The sequence below is a fragment of the Orcinus orca genome, chromosome 16 (assembly GCF_937001465.1).
Source record: "Orcinus orca chromosome 16, mOrcOrc1.1, whole genome shotgun sequence".
Lineage (NCBI taxonomy): Eukaryota > Metazoa > Chordata > Mammalia > Artiodactyla > Delphinidae > Orcinus > Orcinus orca.
The window spans coordinates 36,391,730-36,412,000 of record NC_064574.1 but is presented as its reverse complement, the minus strand read 5'-3'; the positions used below and the strand labels follow the sequence as shown (position 1 = coordinate 36,412,000).

The window sequence follows — 20,271 nt, the reverse complement described above, 5'->3', positions numbered from 1 at the left end:
CCAAGTGGATCCCATGGAGGTAATGAGGTTTGAGTGATCCTGATAGGTCTCTACCCAAGTGGACTGCCCGGACAGGCACTCAGGGATACTCCAGTGATACCACTGGAGGACAGGAGCTGCACGGCATAAGTGGTCACTCAGGAGTTGCACTGCCCACATCCAAAAATGGCATGGTAGAGATGGACCCTGCAGAAGATCTCCCAAGAACACATTAGGCTGCCTATGAGAAAGCACTGGCCATGAAAACAATAGCACCAGCTAACTGCAACAGCCTTGGCCCCTTTTCTGCCCCTGCCAACACTGGAGGAGCCAGAGACAGTGGGCAGAAAGAAGTACAGAAGGAGAAATGACCCTTCTTCCTTGCTGATGTTCATCACCAAGCTGGGGTTCAGGCCTGAGGATGGAAAAGGGGAGAAGCTATAAACTGGACAAGAGAATGGAAATTTTATTTACATTATGCTACATTTTCTAATATTTTAAATTGGATTTTCCAACACTTTTAAAAGAAGAATAAAGCTATTTTCTGTTTGTGTCTTATTAAGAGTGACACATTCAACAAACCAGCTACACTAATAAGTATCCAACCTATTAAAGATTATTTTTCATAAAGTTAAAAGAGAAAGAAAAGTAAGACTATATAGAAAATCAAAATGTAAATTTAATATAACTCTGAAGACATTAACTCAAGAATATAACCATATTAACAACAACTTTAAGTGTAAATAGAGGGGCTTCCCTGGTGGCACAGTAGTTAAGAATCCACCTGCCAATGCAGGGGACACAGGTTCGAGTCCTGGTCCGGGAATATCCCACATGCCTTGGAGCAACTAAGCCCGTGCACCACAACTACTGAGCCTGTGCTCTAGAGCCCACGAGCCACAACTACTGAAGCTTGCATGCCACAACTACTGAAGCCTGTGCGCCTAGAGCCCATGCTCCGCAACAAGAGAAGCCACTGCAATGAGAAGCCCGCGCACCATAACGAAGAGTAGCCCCCGCTCACCGCAACTAAAGAAAGCCCGCATACGACAATGAAGACCCAAGGCAGCCATAAAAAATAAATAAATTTATTAAAAAATTAAAAAAATATACATAAATGCACTAAACATTCCATTTAAATGGCAAAGATTGTCAGAATGGATAAAATAATAACAATAATAAAGCTAGAATCACTATACATCAACTATGCACTCTCTGCAAAGAAACAAACAGAAACACAGATAGATTAGAAAAAAAAAAGCTACACCATGCACGCAAACACTAAGCATAAAACAGCTGAACTGGCCATATTAATATAAGACAGACTTCAACACAAGCGGGTATCACTGGAGACAAAGACTAACACTTCATGATGATAAAACAGTAAATCTGAAAGAAAGGTACAAGAGATAAGAAAACTGAGACAGATGACTTGCTCAAGGTCACTTAGCTGAGAGAATGGTCACCTACAAGTCACTTCTCCCAATTCATTTTTCAGAGCCTTTTTCATATAACAGTGCCCCAAATCTGAGCTCATTCGACACGAAAGCAACCAGCCAACTTGGTCAAAACCATTAACTCATTAGCTACCCAGACACAGCCTTAGTGGGGGAAGTGGGGGAGTGCCACATGGAAGGGTAGAGGGGCGGGGGTGTGCCTGAGCTGGGTCTGGCTCCAGATTCAAGCACTGCAACTTGCTAGCTGTGTAGCCCTGAACAAATTACTTAAATGGGCCTCAGTCTCCTTATCTACAGAATGGGAATACCGTCACCTCTCTCACGGGATTGATGGAAAAGACAATGAGGAAGAAGAGGACAGTAACTTACCCAGCTAATCAGTGACAAAGCTGGGACCCCACAATACACACTCACAACCATTTTGTTAAGCTGTCTCCCAGATGCATTATGCCCAATTGTAGGTACCTGGTAGAATGCGTGACCTTTACTAAGCACTTGAAAAATGTTGGTTCCCTTCCCAATACACTGATGCTATCTATACTTGAGAGTAAGTCTAGGAAGGTATTTTCTGTATGGGACCCTCAACTATAAAACACATTCTTTTCAATCTAGATACAATGTGTTTCAGATAATCACTTTTTCTTCTGCCATGTTAGCTTTGCCTAACTCTGTAAGGTCATATTGTCTAAGTGAGTAAAGCAGACAGGGTAGAAATTTCAATGATAATTTTATTCATATCACTTTTTACACTACAAAATGAGTCATTCAATGGACATAATTTAACATATTCCTCCAAAAAAAAAAAAAAAGTTTAAACATATCATCTTGTTCAAAGAAGAAAGAGACATTCCTCCAGATGACCAGAGAGTCATAGCCTCAGGACTGTAAGGCCAACCTTCAGTTTGGTGAAAGATTATTCAAAAAAGGAACTCTTTCTCATAGGTAAGTCTGTACTGTATAAAGTGAATCCCAGTATAAAATGTTCAAGAAACTTGACAACTTTCTGGATTATTTTTATTACATAATTGAGCATGTTATAGGAGTAGGCATTTACAATCACACTGGGCTTCATGTCTTCAGATTCTAGGCAACGCTCCTAAACTCTCTTATAGTCGAGGTTATAATCAAGGTCAACATATTTTCAACCCAGGAAAGTGGATGTCAGCAAGGTAAACAGTTGCCCACAGTGGCGCCCCACAAACCACATGAAATTTAAAAGTAAGACAAAACTTGATAACTAATGTTAAAAAAATGCATCACTTGGCTACCAATTTTAGAAACAGCAGAGTGCATACAAATCCAAAATAAGACATACAAAACCATCAAATAAGGAAGAGAAGTGGAAAAACAGTATGCGGTCAATGTCCACATCTTTCATGCTCATTTTAGGAGACACTTAAGAGCCTACTGTGTGTTAGGTCCTGCACAAATTTAATTTTAAAATTGAGAATAATTATGAACACTTGAAAGCACCAAAGGGCTCAAAATTAGTTTATTCAAATAAATTCAAATGAATTCATGTGGTCATGGAAACTTAATGCACATAAATGAGTCAAGACACCATATTATCTTGACCCTATTCTATGTTGTAGCTATGTCAGATTCTGGGTAGAGTATTTTAAACAAAATATTGAATACATCATCTCTAAACTACCAAATTTCTTCATGATTTAAGAAAATAGCACTAGATACTGTTTAAAAAGTACCAAATCCAGCAAAATACTACATTACACTTACTGAAAGTTCACATAATTTATTCTCCACAAAAGAATATTAGAAAAGAAAAGCACCAACTACCTAAAGAGAAATTAAAATATTTCCTGGACTACTCAAAAGTTAAGTTAGAAGAAGCAAAACCACTTTTATTTTGCTTAAAAAAACTTACCCCAGGACTGAGATTGATAGCAGAGAAATTCAATAATTACACATTACCTATCAAATTGTAAGTTAGGCAATGATTCAAGTTCCTAATTATGGAAAGTTTAACGTGAAATGTTTCAACCATAAGATACCTTAAAGAAGGATGGGAAATTCACAGAGGAAAAATAGATGACGGATAGATATACAGGAAAACAGACTAAAGGAAATACATGATTTATCTAATCCTTTCCCGTAAACAAACTGACTCATGAAAGTTCAGAGAAAGCAAACACCCTGTAAACTAAGCCAAGTCGAGACAAAAATCACCTTTTGAAATTAGGAATATATGTTCCAATACCAAAATTATTATTCTGAAATGATAAAAGAGCAGATGTGTTTTTTATCATTATTCTAATTGGACCATTCTGTTTTCCTAAATATTATCAAGTTCATTCCTTTAAATAATTTATTTAACAGACTATATACGTGCTAAACATTGTGCTAGGTGAATGAGGAAACAGAAATAGGCAACCTCAGCCTAAGGAAGCTCTGTGTGTGTGTGTACGCGTGCACGTGCGTGTGTGTGCGTGTGTGTGTGTGTAGGGCTGGGACGCTGGAAATTAAACAAGTAAACAGACAGAGCACAGTGCCATGAGTGCTATGGAGACGGCATTCATAAAAAAAGAAAGGGTGGAATAATTCAAATCAGTTATATTATTTTGGTCTGTAATACTTTGTTTGGTTTCTATATCAGTAGGACTGCTTTCAGCTGCATGTAAAAGAAACCCCACTGTATTCCTTTGCTAGGGCTGCCATAACAACAAAATACCAGACTAGGTGGCTTAAACAACAGAATTTATTTTTTTAACAGTTCTGAAGGCTGGAGGTCCAAGATCGAGGGTTGTTTTCTGGGAACGTTCCTTGGCGTGAAGACAGCCACCTCCTCACCGCGTCCTCACACGGCCTTCCCTCTGTAGGTATGCACACACCCCTGCCTTCTCTCCTGCATCCTAACATCTCTGCTTATAAGGATACCAGTCAGACTGGATTAGATCTAAGAGCTTCATTTTAACCTTATTTATCTCTTTTAAGGCCTTATCTCCAAATACAGTCACATTCTGAGGTACTGAGGAGTAGGGCTTCAACCTATGAATTTTGGAGAGACACAGTTCAGTCCACAACAGCCATCAAAGTGACTTAACCAGGGCTTCCCTGGTGACGCAGTGGTTGAGAGTCTGCCTGCCGATGCAGGGGACACGGGTTCATGCCCCAGTCCGGGAAGATTCCACATGCCACTGAGCGGCTGGGCCTGTGAGCCATGGCCGCTGAGCCTGCGCGTCCGGAGCCTGTGCTCCGCAACGGGAGAGGCCACAACAGTGGGAGGCCCACGTACCGCAAAAAAAAAAAAAAAAAAAATAGTGACTTAATCAAAGAGTCACTTACTTTTCTCAGTTAACAGGAAATTCATAGGGAAGTTGATCAGGGTTGATAAAGCCACTCAAGTAAGGCATCCAGTAACTGGACACCTCCATTTCCTGTCCGGCCAACCTCAGTGTATGGTTCTCACTGTCACAACCACAAGACAGCAGCTGTAAGTGTCCAGGAAGGAAAGGAAAGAATCAGGAGGAAGAAACCTACGTCTCCCTGGTCAGAACTGGGTGAGCCCTCCTGGCTGCAGGGAGGCCAAGGAGAGGAGTATTTTCAAGTAGACACATTGCTACCCTGAACCAAAAAACCAGCTCCATCAGAAAGAAGGGAGAGAGAACTATGTCCCATGCACCTCACTGACCACAGATGCACCATGTAGACTTGGGTCTATACTACTGATCAACCTTGTGACCTTAAGTAAATGCTTTCATCATTCCGTTCTCTGAGTATGGAGGGGTGGGAATGGTACCCAGACTGCAAAATCGCTGTGAGAATGAAATAGGGTTGCATGAATCAGAAAGCCCAGGGCACACTACCTAAGCCCTAATGGACCTGGGTCTGAGGCCTGGTCTTTAGGTATCCTGGGGAGTCACAAGATTCTAAAATATCACAGAGCACCCAGTCAAGACTCAAAAACACCAAAGAACTGACTCTATTTCTTTATTGTGTGACTTTTCATGTATTCCAGTCCACAGCGTGGCCAGAGAGCCTGCAGTCTCTGACTCTCGTGTGTGTGTGTGTGTGTGTGTGTGTGTGTGTGTGTTTGTGTGTGTGAACGCACACACATGTTTGCTGGGGGGAAGGGGGGGACTTCCTTTCTGATGGTCTTACACCTTTCGTGAGGGTAGGAAGCACCAATTTACTAGTACTTGTGTTCCTTGCATCACATCCTTTCTCATCCTTTCGTAATCAAAAGGCTGCTTTCAGGAATTTCTCTTGAGATATTCTAGACCAGAAACCTATTTAGCAGTGAGGTATACCTTCCAGGGAATTTATGCCTTCACCTCTCCAACAAAGCTGGGAGAGCCTTACATGGAGGGGATGAAGAAGGAAAGGGAAGTTGTGAGTGTGTGTGTGTGTGTGAGAGATGACATACTTTAACTTCTGTAACAGGAGGTATTTAGAAAATATTTAACATAGATCAAGAAACAGCAGTGCAATCCTATAAAAATATTTCAATAATTACTAGTAGAAATAGCAAAAAAGTTGAAAGTGGTTCCCACTGGAGTTGGGGTGGGGGAACAGGACTGCAGACCAGGCAAGGGAGTATAGTTTTTACTAAAGCCTTTTAGTATTAGTTGAATATTTAAAACTTACATGCAAATATTGGATAAAAATCAGGTATACATTATAACTTTTCAAAATATATTGTACATATACTTCAATTAAAAAAACTAAAAAAAAAAAAGAAAGAAAGAAAGCTGGGACAGCCTTGGTTTGATAAACAGTGGACCTTTTCCAGAAGGTTTTTCAAACATTTGCTGCTCTGATTTGAGGAGTGGGTTCCTTCTGGTTGTCAACCTTGATGTAAAATCTGTTGGTCTGTCATGTTTATAAATTCAAGCTGAGAAAATAAAAATTAACATGTGACAGAACGGTTCAAGAGAGCTTGGTTCAAGCAGAGTCACTTTCAGGATAGGTATTAATACCCAAATCATCTGTGCTTTTAAATTTCCTCCTTTTCCTCTGATAGCTGCACAAAAAAATCTCTGTGTGGGCTTCCCTGGTGGCGCAGTGGTTGAGAGTCTGCCTGCCAATGCAGGGGACACGGGTTCGAGCCCTGGTCTGGGAAGATCCCACATGCCACGGAGCGACTAGGCCCGTGAGCCACAGTTACTGAGCCTGCGTGTCTGGAGCCTGTCTCCGCAACAAGAGAGGCCGCGATAGTGAGAGGCCCGCACACCGCGATGAAGAGTGGCCCCCACTTGCCGCAACTAGAGAAAGCCCTCGCACAGAAACAAAGACCCAACACAGCCATAAAAAAATAAACAAATAAATAAAATTTAAAAAAAAAAAAGAATGATCCATGCTTTAAAAAAAAAAAATCTCTGTGTGTTACTTATGACAGATGGGAGAGGAACTTTACCCAGTTACTCTGAAAGTCTTTCAAAGGGAATGAAAAATGGACAGAATGAGGCCAGACTTGAGATTCTCGGAGGGCCTCACAGGTCCAAAATGGCTCTAAATAAAAGGAAATATTCATCTGTATTTCCACAGGGCTATCGTAAAAATTTTTCCCATCAGCTGCAATAACTAAACTGTCACCCTTTTAAATGTTGTCTCCATTCAAATCTGAAAAATCATATATCTAATAATTAACATACTTAGCTAGCACTTTTTCAACACAAAGTTAAAGAAATTTTCTAAATCCCAAAAAGATGCCAATTGTGAAGAAGGAACCTCATAAACGCTACTGACACCACAGGCTTGGGGAGGGGAGAAGGTGAAGACTGTCAAAGCCACACTTTTCATAAGATTCAAACCGATGTCCTGAATAATGAGTTCCCTCCTGATTTGGAAAAGATGCTCTCCTAAAAACAACATTCAGCAGAATATTTTCCTTCAATTAAGTAACAGCTCTCTTGCTTTCTCTCTTTGGCACTGGTTCATTCACAGGTCATTTGGAAAATAAAATGCTACAAGAAAATAAATACAAAGCATTTCAGATTACCAAGAGACCCACTTAATAAAAATAATCTGATTAAATAAATGTTTTTTTCCTCTAAGTTTTCAGCCAAGTTTGAAATAAGAGAACTTCTCTGATTTTGGGTCTAACACACTGTAAGAAAATTAAGCATAACTTGATTGAAATCGAACACATAAAATAGAAAAAACTATATGAGAGTGTACCCACAAGGAATAAGTGACAAACTATCTTCAGGGAAGTGTCTCCTCTGGTTCTAGTATACTAAGAAATTGAAATATCCGAATCCCTGTTAGCAGAAATCACGAATACAGACTTTTCAAGTACTGATCATCTTTCCAAATGAATTGTTGTGGTACTTCTCAGCAACCAGTGTAAACAATAATGGAATACTTTTTACCCTCTGTAATAAGTCTGCAGATGACTTCAATTTATTAAACGTGGCACCTCTTCTGCTTATTCATCAGATTGGTTTCCTAACTTGGCAATAATGGCAGTTCATTATTCATTCATTGAAGAGACGCTGAATTAGTCTCTAATATGCAGATTCTTCCCTTCCCCAAGAAAGTCATGCTATGGCTAAAATTTGCAAACCATTCAACAGAAGAACTGAGGGTGGGGCACCAACCTAGAGCTGAAATCAATGAAGGCTTTGAGGAAAAAATGGCAACTGTGCGAGGTGTGTAAGGGCCTGTAGGATTTGCCAGTTGAAGAATGGGGTTTAGTGCAAAGTCAGCACAAGCACTGTGGCCACAGACTTTATGTTCCTGGGATTTTAATATAGCTCAGTATTGTTGACCCAAACAAAGGTGTTAAAACTTCACTGCAGAGGTTTAGCCATGGATGGTTTGTATTTGGCAAATTAGGGGAATAAAGTTAAGTTCTGAAAGCAACAGGGCACTGTAAAAGCATTTTAGAGGTAATGCTATAATAAGATTTGCTGTGTGCAAATGACTTTAGCTGAGTATAGAGACTGGAGTAAAGGGGTAAAAACGTAAACTTATAAAGTAGTTGTTTATTTGTCTCTCTCCTCCAGGGAACTGCAAACCCCTGAGGGCAGAAGCTGCAGCTTGCTACTGTTACAGTACCTGATACTCACTTAATAGCTAATAGAAAACATGAAACATTGAATGAATGAGAGAGAAGGCAATAGGAAATTGATTGAAAGGTTATTGGAACAACCAAGGCATGAAAGTTGAGGACAGAAACTTAGATAGCATCAATAAGAATAGAGGAATGGATAGAAATTCAAGATATTAATGGTAAACTCAAATAATTGGTGACTGTTGGATTCACGAAGATTTAGAACCTAAGATGAGACATAGATCTGGAGTGAAGTTGAGGACTTCTGTTTTGGGCACACTGATTTGAAAGTAGCCATAAGACTTCAATGTCAAGATCTCCAGCAGACAATGGGATATAACTGAAACTCAGACAAGTTAGGGATATGGGAGTCATCAGTGAATAAGTGGTTGTAAAAAAGGTAGAAGTGGGTGAGTTGTCTTGTACTGAAAGAATATGTACCATAAGAAGAGTCGAGAGCAATTCAGAGACCTCCAGAGGATACCATTTTAAGGGCTGGGTGGTGGAAGAGGTGCTCAAGAAGGCCTGCCTCTGATATATGAAAACAGTATCGAACGGCCAAGCAAGGCCTAGGAATCAGGAACTTCAGGAGTCTACAAGGGTAACAGCAAAAATGAATTCATCTAGTGCAATTCCTTCAGAGTGAAGGGATGCGACTTCCCCATTCACCAACTTGGGGAATTTGAACAGCAGCAGTTGTTAATAGTGTCTTGGTTTTTTGTACCATAAAATGTGGAGGGAAGAAGAGATGAATTCTGTCATTCCTTCCAGCAGTCTGACTTTATGATTCTAACCAATTCATTGCTTGTTCATTCAGGACAAGTACACAAACTAAACAGAGTCCAGAGCCCAGAGTCTTCACCTTTTCAAACAACAGCACCAAGAAAACAAGGGAACAGATGAGCCTGAAATCTCAGAGTCTTACTGTCATGCTCAACAATGGGAAAACACAGCTTGTTCATTTCTCCTCAGTGATGCTAATGATTCAGTTACATTGACTTCTTTGAAGAAAAATTACTGTTAATAACCTTAATTTCCTCCTCTTCTCTTTCCCCGGGTACCTGACATTTTAGATAAAATGTTTTCATAAAATATTAAAAACAAAGGAATTATATCTTAGGTATCTAACTCCATGTTGTTTATGGACTTTATGAATCCCTTCTGTCTCTTCTTTCTAGAGCCTACAGTTTTGGTTCTTCAGGTAAATACATAAAGTTTCCCATTCTGCTCATCTCCCAAGAAGCACAATCCATTCCAAGTGAAAAAAAAAAAAAAAATTAAGTGTTACTCTAAGGCCCACCACACATCTTAGTGATATCAGCCATGTGACGTTATGGGACATTCCCGACTTCCATTTAAATTTAGTCCTCATGGCTACAGTTTTCTTTTCTTTGGCCACAAAACCAGACCACAGGCTTTCCAGCCTGGCCTGACCCACGCACACCTCTGCTCTAGAACAGCAGGCAGGTAGAGCATGCAGTTTGCCAGCCCAGACCCATTCACCATCCTTGTTCACTCCTGCCTGCTCCTGCCCTCTAGTTTCTATCTGAATCAGCTAATGGAAGGCACCAGCCAGAGTCTAGGGGACAAGAGGAGAGTGATGTAGTTATATTTATTTCCCTGCCATCTTCCCGCAGGGACATTACAGGTTGACTGTGTCCCTCTACAACAGGATACATCTCTTGTAGGACAGCTTTTCTTGCCCCTTTACTTAGAGTAGGAAAGCTCCCCATCGTTGCTAAGTCCCTCTTCAGCCCTCACCCTGGTTGTGGTTTTGTTCCCTACACCTGCCCATACCTCCTGAAGGGTCTCCTTATGAAGCCTTCTTCAAAGGACTCAGTCGACACCCACCATCTGTTCCCCGGCAGGCCCTGAATGACACAAGATTAAAGAGTGACCAGGTGGGGCCCTCCACTGCGGCTTTCAGAGATATCATCAAAGGAAATTGTCTGTAAATTGTAAAACGCTATGACATTTCCATGAACAAAACCTAGTACAGACTTTCCTGAATATGCAAGGTTTTAATGCCAAGGAAACATGACTGAATCCTACCATATTTCTACAATTCACTGTGTGTTATAAAAATAAACACGCAGAAAGCATATAATCAGAATCCGAATATCACTGCCAACCTCACCAGATTTTTTCTTAAAAATGGGTATCTGGAGAAACAGATGAAAGAACTGAATCCATCTTTGAAAACAGAAACAATATTTCATTTCCTGCTATTTATCCACATCGAGATTTACTAACTCTGATAATATGATACTTTAGGGTGATTCCAAGTCTTTCAAGGGATGTCATAAAATTCTAAAAATTAACTAATAATTCACTTCATATTATTGAAAACAACTATAATTACTGAAGTTAACTTCTGAAAGAAGTTGAGAATCGGTGACCTAGATTTTCTGTATTTTTCCTAATGTCTCCAAATGAAAATACAGTGTAGTTTCTAATTTATACAGCCCTTTGTCTATATATCACTTCTAACTAGCATGGAAATTCACTTCAGGTATCTATTAAATAATAAAACTCAATAAAATAAATTTATCTCTGAATCTTCTAATTCTCAAAGTAGAAAGTAGAAGGTAAAAGAGATTCTTAAATAATTAAGTACTTGAAAGTCTAAAGCTATAAATACACCTGGATAGAATTTTTAGCAATGAAATTAATTTGATTTTCCCAGGTCAATATCAACCTCTGTTGTCTGTGCAGCACCTCACTTTTTTGACCATATATTCAAGGGTGTTTATGACATGTCCCTGGTCTGAGGAATTTAGAGGTTCACAGCTAACCAAATTGATCAGAATATAGATTTTCAACTCAGATTCTACTCAATATCTCTTTACTAACAATTTTTTTAATTGGCCTATTAATTGGTAAATTCTTTTTGATTAAGTATTGTATTTTCAAGGAATTTTAAGGACATAGACTATTTCTAAAGTCATTTCCTGGTGTACTGTATATAACTGAGATCCAACTGAACTAGTAAAGCAATGAAACAATGTGGGGCATACTTCAGTTAGACACCATATTCATAATTTGAGGTTCCAAAGGCAATTTGGCAGTGCTCCCTCAAAATGTAAAATGGGCATACCTTTTTGACCAAATAGTTCTATTTCTAGGAATTTATCTACAAGAAATTCTCACACATGTGCTTGAAGACATAGGTACAAAGATCTTCAGTCTTTCAGTTTGCAACAGTGATAACAGGAGAATGGTTAAAATAAAACACTGTACACCCATAGTTTATTTATGGTACTACTAGAGTTTATGTAATGTTAGAAAGAAAAATATAACTAGTATATGGACATGGAAAGATCACCACAACATACACTAAGTGGCAAGTAAGCAAGTCGCAGAAAAACATACACAGTACGATCCAGTTTATGTAGTAAGAAAAAGGCATGTATATGTACTTATATATGTAAATGCATAGAAAAAGGAGAAGAGAGTGCTCTAAACTGTTGCCAATGGTTATATCTGGGTATGGGTGTAGGTGGGAAAGGTTGTTTTACATTTTGTTTCTGTGCTTCTGCATTATCACTGCAATTGGAACATATTAATGTATCACATCCATCATTTTAAAAACCAATGAAGACAAAAAATTAATAGAAATTCTAGAGGGGGCTCTGGTGATTTATCCAATGATAGTGCATCAGCAGACATCCTATCTCAAAGGACTTCAGTTTCATTTGATCCATTGGGATTCCTCCTTTAAGAGCCAAAAGAAAATGAGGGCTGTTAAGTAGATTGCACGTTGAAACACCGACCTGCAGAAACAGATCTACATTCTGTGTGCCCAGGACAAATCCAGCAACTACCAAATAGCAGGGGGAACATTTTGTGACTGGTTAGAGTTCAGATCAGTGATGTACACAAGAGACCCTCCATGTCCCCATAAATGGAGTCACGCATTTCTCCACACTTAGGTGGTCTTATTTCAAAGGAGCCCGCGAAATAGGAGAGAAAGCCCTGGCCTTCCTCCTTCAACTCTGCAGACTTGCTAACATCTTAGAAAAATGAGGGAGGGGAAAAACAGGCAGAAATTCAGACTCTGAAACTAACGTCCACTGGAAACAAATGGCCATAACCACCTTTGTAAGAAATTTAACAGGGGGAAGAAAAGAAAAGCATGAATAAAGAAGGCACCATGCTTACTTAATCAAGACAACACTAGTTCACAAGGTTTCCAAGCACTTATACTTGACAAAGCTCAAAGTGGGAGCTCATGAGCCGAATATGTTCCACGAACGTGTTTTGTTTCGCCAGCCCGTGGGCTGACATGTTTGTTTCCACTGTAATTATTTCTAAAGTTTTTGCAATGATATCTCACGCTTTAAAGAAATCTGTATTTCATGGTTCTCTTGAAAATGAAGACGTGCTGGCAACCCTGAGCCCCACGCCCACCTGGCAGAAATCTAATAGACCTGGCCCCCAGGAAGGGTCAGGGCAGAGCTCCCGATGCACACGGCCTCCCCATCCGCTAAGGGGGCTGACACCTGGGCAGCCCCATGATGCTTACCTGGCCCTCAGAGGAATCAGAGTGGGTCACACCTGATTGAAACCATGAGGAGCCTTACCCAGGAAGAGCTGGCCCTTCAGAAAACTAAATTAGGTTTTAGCCTACCCTGAAGCAGCATTTAGTAACCTCCCTCCCAGGTATCTGCAGAAACAAAAGCATCTAGGATTAGATAAGGGCACGTGGTTTTATCTTCAACTTCCCATTTCAATTCCGTGGTCAAGGCAGGGTTGCCAGAAGCTTCTCTGTCATACCTCAGCCCCGTCACTTAAAATAATGGTCTCAAAAGTTTTCACTGTAGCAAACCTCTTGGCAGCATGTACCTGAGTGGCAGGTAACACAGCACAGTGGTTAGAAGTTGGAGTTCTGGTGTCAGCCTACATGGGTTTGACTTCCCATCTCTAACTTTCCCTCCCGGAAGTGAATAACTTCACCTTTCCCAGCCTCAGTTTCCCCATATGTAAAATGGAGATACTATTAGGAACCGCCAAGAAAAGCTGTAGGGAGAGTTAAATAAAGTGGCACATTTTAAGAGCTTAACCTACATCTGTGGTTTTGTTACTGTTGTCGCCATCAGCGTGCCCGCGGAAGCCCGTGGGGAAACAGGAGTCACGACACCTCCCCGTAAACATCACAGATCCCCAAATTATTCTGGCAGATGCCCCTCTCCTTCCAGGCCTAACTGGCTTCATACGGTCCTTTTTCAAAGCCTGGCTGGGAGACACAGACGCCCTGGGGATAGCTTCCAGCTCACTGAGTTCTTCGAAACCCCCCAGTCACAGAACTTCGAGGCAGTTAGGGCTGAGTTAACATGAGGCCCCTCTGTCCAACTGCAGTCACAGAGTCAGGCAAGTCCAGAGGAAGATCTGGCATTCACAGTAGCCCTAAAAGGTAACTAGAACTTCTGTGTTAGTAGAGGGGCAGGGCAAGTGTCCCTTGTTAACAGTTTTACAGGAACTGGCACAGCCTGCTTTGTATGGATAGGCCACTGGCCTTTGCCCCCTATGGAGGAGGAGAACAAGGGGGTGAATAGTCATACTGGTAGCCAAGAGCATTTGTAGCAATAGCAGCAGTAACACAACAGCTGGCATCGTTCACACTACACTGCAGGGCACTTTTGCCTTATAGGGTTATCCTCCTCATTTACAGATGGGGCAACAGACACTCAAGAGTCACATACTAACACATGACATGGCCAGGATTCAAGCTTGGGTCCACCTGATTCCAGTACCCGAAGGTCACAGCAACTTTACACTGTTGAAAGCAAACCCCAACTTACCGCCCCCCGCCGCCGCCAGCTGCCTCCAAGAGGAAGCATCTCGAGAGCAGTGGTCCTTTAACTTGAGTGGGTCGCAGACCCCCCTTCAATGTGATGAATCCTACAGACCCTTCTCAGCAAAATGTTTTGAAATGTATAAAATTAAGTACAGAAGAAACCAATTATATTGAAATATACGTACCAAAAAAAAAAAATTTAAGGCACACATAGTAACGTACGTGCTTCTTTTTACAACCCATTAAATGCCGAGACTCATCAGTGACTCTAATACCTGCCCTAATTGTCATTTGGAAGTAAGTGAAAATAAAGATGTATTTGCCAGCTAGATGGACCTACCAAATGCCATCATTAGGCCATTAGAGGGTGGTCCTGAGGTGAAGAGCTCCTGTCCTGGGGGAGACAGCAAAGATGTCAAGTGTAAATCTAGTGGTCTGTGTTCTCTTCTCTCTGAATGAGCTGCTTATAATTAGTTTCTTTGCGTTACTGTCTTCCTCCTGCTCTGAGGAAATGGCTACTTCATTCATATCAGGGAGCCAACCACCTCCTCTAATTGTTCAGGAGGAGAAGAATGCTATAACAAGGGCACTATATCTTAAAGCAATGATTTGACTGCCCCCAGGGTGGCTTGGTGGACAGAGGTGGAATTTCCTAGCCCTCTGCACACCAAAGGATTAGGGGACAAGGGCCCTAAAGGAGACTCCTGGTCAAGGGGATAAGATAACACTATCTTGCAGTCACATGGTATTCGACCTTCTCACTGAAGGTCCTCTAGGTAGTAGGCAAAGGGGTGTGCAGAGAAAAACCGTCTTCTGATTTATGTCCCTTTCATCTATTTTTGATTCCGCAAAGAAAAGGAAAGTAGATGGAGTTCACACAGAGAAAACAAAACCTCTGCTGGCCCTTCATCCTCCTGAACATAAGGATCTCCCAGTGACTCTGGGGTGAATTTTAAAAGCAGGCTTCATTCCAGTAAGGACAATGCAAACTTCTCACTCATCTACTTGGTGATGCATTTTCACCCAGCTCTCCTTCCCCGGGGGTGAAGTACACCCATTTATATATCTGGTGAGCTAAAGAGTCCCAGCCTGTGAATGCGCAAAAACTTATCTCTTTCTAAGGCATAACTAGATAAGTAATATTACACCTTGAGGAAGTATTTCTACTTCCAAGGAGGAGGCTTGATCAAAAGAAAAACTATGAAACAGAAAAACAAATATTGAGGAATGAAAGAATGACCTACACAGGGTTATTATAGTTCCTAAATATTACAGAGAAATAGAAGAGTGCAGAATGGAGAGTACTGAGAATTACTGAGTGTCCTCACAGATAGTAAAACCACAGAAACTCAGCGATGAAGAGCTGTATTGATTTCCTGATAGGTGGTAAGTCTTTTGGGCAGGCACTAATAAGACACACAAATTCACATTACATGGTGAACAGCAACTATTTTAGAAACTTCAGTCTGGACATGAAATATACTAACTGTGATCATTAAAGCGTCTCCATTAGTCCTTGACCTCATTCTGCATATCAAACACACAAGTTCTTGGTTTTACAGGACTCACTGTGGTAGATGGCTTATTAAAGACCTGGGTCCTTCGTGCTAATAAACACGCTGTTTCATCCTTACTTTACGAGTGGTCACAAACGACGAAAATTCAGTCACAGTCTGCAAAATAAGTTTAAGTTTCAAAGAATATTTTTACCTCCCCCAAAATACTTGAGCTCACTATTAAAGACATTTGTGGAGAATGTAAGAAATACATAATCTTTCTTTCCTGTGACTATATTACATAAGGGCTGTGATCCACAAAGATCAAATTTATTCTCAACACAAGGTATTTAAAGTAAAAAATAAACTCGGCAACTAATTACTAATGTATTTTTTAAAAAATAATCCACAGAAATAATGGATAGAATGAAGGAATTAGATAATTTAAGTTTGCCAGCTACATCTGAAAGTTTGGGGGAAAAAATGCAGACACAAAATCCAGAAGCAGACTTATCTATCACATCTTTTCACAAATTGGCATGCCATCTGATGGGTTCAAGGAAAACAACACAACAGCACTAAAACTCAATTTTACCTCAATTTTAACTTGGAAGATGGGTTAGGGCTGAATATCTGTCAAGCCTTAGACATCATTTCAATTCTTAACAAATCAAACCCCAAAGTGAATTTACTAGTATCCTAGGAAAATACCATGTTCATTTGGATTGCCAAATATAACTGTCCCACGTTGCCAAAATCAGCAGTACGCATTAATCTAAAGATGTTGGATTTGTTCTTAAGAAAGACAAAATAGCAAGGCCAAAAGCACTGGCTAAGTCTCTGCTGGGGATGAAATATTTCAAAGAGGTGATACCGATTTAAAACTCCATTTCTGCAAAATCATTCTGGTAACCCTTAACACTTTTTAAACTTCCCTATTTCACTATCTCATTAGGCAAAAACACACCCCCTCAAGATTCCAGGGCGTAGAAGTAGTTTAACATCAATCACATTTTTCAGGCACACCAATTTTAAACTTGCAAAAGAGTATTTTAGAACAAAGCTCTCTGTGTGGGTGTACATTTGTAAAATAAAGGTAGCATTATCACAACACATATCAATGTGTACCCAGTGATCAAATGGAGTCTTAGAAATTCTGTTTTGACAGTTACATGTAGAATAGCATTTTCACCAGCGATTAATTCAGAGCTAGGTAGTGATATCAAAGCTAAATCAAAACTAAGTTGGGATGGCTGAATAATAATATAGTTGTAGAAAAGTATAATCAGTAATCTAATATGGGCTACCACAGATATGTTATAATAAGTTACTCTCAAAGGGTTACTAGTTATGGCAGCGAAGTCTCTCCTGTCCATAAAAATGCCAATAAAAAATGTTATTCTGCTTAAAAAGTGAATTTTTATGAAAACAGGTGTTCTTTCAAGATGGCCATCATTTATTAAACTTCAAAAGGAAGATGACATAATAGATAAAAACACCAGCTGAAAAATATGCAAGACTGTCCTATCAAAACACAGCATTCTAGATTACATAATACGGATAAGGGCAGATTAAATCACATGCCCCTGCCCAGCTAAATTTTTGTCCTTCTGCATGATTCTAATAACTTAGGCCACTGAAGTTTGAAGCACACAAAGTATTAGGTTCTCAGTTCAAGCATGTATTTTTGAAACCAAGAGTCTTGAAAAAACAAAAAGGATAAAGTTAAAATTTACACACACACACAAATATGTTTTTTTTCTGAAGAATACAGTTCCTCGGACACCTTATTAACCTTGTAGATAGACTGCCCAGACAAAGTCACTAGTTGCTTTTACTGGTCAGTCTACTTTATGAACCCGATTTCTCTTTAAAGGGGAAATAACTATTTTAGATGTTATATAGCTAAAGTTTGAATGGCATCATTACCAACGAAACAGAATTATTAAACAGCTATCTCCACACACTCAAAAGTTAATTTACAGGCCACCATGTATCACATTTACGGTAAAAATGGTGACCTTCCATGGACGTTTTGGCCAGAATTAAATTTCGAACATGTGCTTTAGAACAATAGGTAGAATCACCTCAAGAGTCATAAAGAAAGAAAAAAAAAAAGTCAGAGGGCCATCTCCCAAACACATGCACATTTATGAAACTATAATGTGACTTTGCATTTTTCTCTAGAAAAAAGAAATGCTAGTTTTATGATTCTAGATTAAGTTGCACTGAGTCACACTGGGAAATTGAAGAACTCCGTATTTCCATACTTCTGTAACAGTACTGCCTACAAAGTCTACAGTCAGAAGTATTGTACTATGTAGACAGGGTCTAATTAGTTACGGAAAAGGCAACTTCAAAATTCTGAAAATAAGACAACCTTTAGTCTCCATCATTTGTATGCTCTTAGGAGGCTGGAACACAGCCCCCAAAGAGTGCCGGCCTGTCAGTGTTGTCTTAAGTGGAAATGGTCAGTCATTTCTATTATTTCCCCAAAAGAGGTAAGAAGAGTCACACGCATACACATTTACATGGCGTTGCACGGTGCCGACAATTTCCAACCAAAATAATCATATTCACGTCGAGCCGAGCTATTTCTAGCCAGAAGCGGCGAATGTCTGGACTGAGTCTAAGGAAACCCAGCGGGCGATGACTACAGGGGAAGGGGGTGGCGGCGGGGACCCCCGCCTCCCGCGCGCGCCGGGCGCCTGGCACCGGCACCTGCCCCGGCTCCGGGGCTGGGCATCTGGGTGCGCGCGCGCGCGGGCGCGCGTCCGGGACGCACCCGCCGGGAGCAAACAAGCCCAGCGGGCCCGGGCGGGCCGGAGCATCCTCGGGCGGGACCCGGAAAGCCTTCTCCTACCTGTCACTTTGCCTGGAGCAGCTGCCGAGGATGCGGCCACGGCCGCCGCCTGGAGACCCAGTGGGTGCGCGCGCGACTGTGCGCGCGCGTGTGTGTGTGTGAGCTCTTGTTTGCGGTGCGGCTCACTAACTGCTCCCGGCGCTACCAACCCCCTCCCCGCAGAAAGCTCCAGCCGCCGAGCCCCCTCCTGGCGCGCGGGCCCGCCCCCCGCCCCGCCCCCGCCCCGCCCCGCCCCCGCCCCCTGCCTCCAGGGCGCTAGGTTCTCACCTCAGCCCCCGGCGGGGGTCTCCGCGGGCGCTCCCTAGGCAAGCAGCGGGGCACCGCCGGCCCGCTGCGCCCGCCCTCCCGCCGGGCTCGGCGTGTCCCGGCTCCGGGCCTCGCGGCCGGCCGCTCCCTCCTTCCCAGCCCCCGAGTCTCCCTCCTCGTTCTCGCCTCCCGGCTCTGGAGCCCGAGCTGTCGCCTCGCAGCCCCAACCTGCCCGGGCTACGGAGCATGCCCAGTGCGGCGCTCCCGGCCGGGCTGGGGGTGGGCAGGGGCCGGGCCGGCCGCGAGCCAGCGGGGCGGGGAGGGGGCGCCAGGGGTGGCGGCCGGGCTGGGTGGAGGGCTGCGCCGGGAAACGGTAGGTGGGGCGCCCGGGGAAGCCGCCCCGCAGCGCGCTCCTCTGGGGTCTCTCCGGCCGCCCCCTGGTGTCCCAGCGCCCCCGCGCGTGCCCCGCTCCTGGGGTCGGGGGACGCACAGCGTGGCGCCTCGCGAGCACCACCTGTAAGGGGTGGGGGACATCCCTCTCCGATTCTAGACGCGCAGCCGGCTGTGGGCCCTGGGGCTAGGGTGGGGGTTAAAGAGTGGACGGGGGTCAGGACTGGCGAAAGCTGACAACCCAAAGCCTTTGGCGAGGGTGGGGTGTTTATTTGTTTATATTTTGTTTAATAAACACATAAAGCGCTTACAGTGCTTCAGGCACTGTCATAAAGGCTTTTTATTCCTGTAATTCTTAAAACAATCTTCCAAAGCAGGTACTACTCTCTCCCCCCCAACCCCGGAGGCTTAAACTGAGCCACAGAAAGATTAAGTGGTTCCAAAAAGTCTTCCCCCATGTGTAACCTCAGAGACGCAAACCCCCCAGACTTTGGTCCCTGGGATGCTGGGGCGCAGCTCCAGCCAGTTTTCGGCCCTAATTCGGCCCCAGGTGACTCTGAGTCACCCACGCATTTAGACCCTAATGGTGTTCCCTTTAGCATCACCCTTTGTGTGGACCCTCATAACGTGAGGCTCCAGGACTCCCTCCAGGGAGGGCTCCCTCCTCCCCGAAGCCACCCCGCCTCCTCATCTGGGCCGGCGGCCACCAAAACCCGGAGACGTGGCACCTGCGCATTGGGGACTGGGGCCACGCTAGCAGCTCAACTGGGCATGCTCAGCCACAGGAGCTGGTCCGGCTGGCCAGGAGGAAAGAGCGAGCCTGGCCGCTACTGAGCGGTGGGGAGTAGAGGGGGGAAGTGGGCGCAAACAATAGCCAGGCCCCAAGGACTAGAGGCAGATGTAGATGCAAAAGGCTCATTCTCCTGACACATCCTGGCGTTTTTCAGGCAGAGCAAAGAGGAGGGTGATCAAAAGTTTACCAACTGGGCATCCTTCAGTGGGAGGGGGCTGAGGGCCCGCTGACAACT

General features: G+C 42.7%; 1 protein-coding gene across 5 annotated transcripts in view; it reads right to left on the bottom strand.

Moving 5' to 3' along the window:
• PLCB4 (phospholipase C beta 4) overlaps nt 1-19,045 on the bottom strand; it is a 428,120-nt gene extending 409,075 nt beyond the window's left edge. For 3 of the 5 annotated variants that reach the window (XM_049699214.1, XM_049699215.1, XM_033440307.2), the window contains exon 1: nt 18,875-19,045. The gene's annotated coding sequence lies outside the window, so the exon portion shown is untranslated. Of the gene's footprint in view, nt 1-18,607; nt 18,756-18,874 lie in introns of those variants that run through there. The other 2 variants (XM_033440308.2, XM_033440306.2) reach the window with 2 other exon arrangements.
• Nucleotides 19,046-20,271: the final 1,226 nt, after the last annotated feature.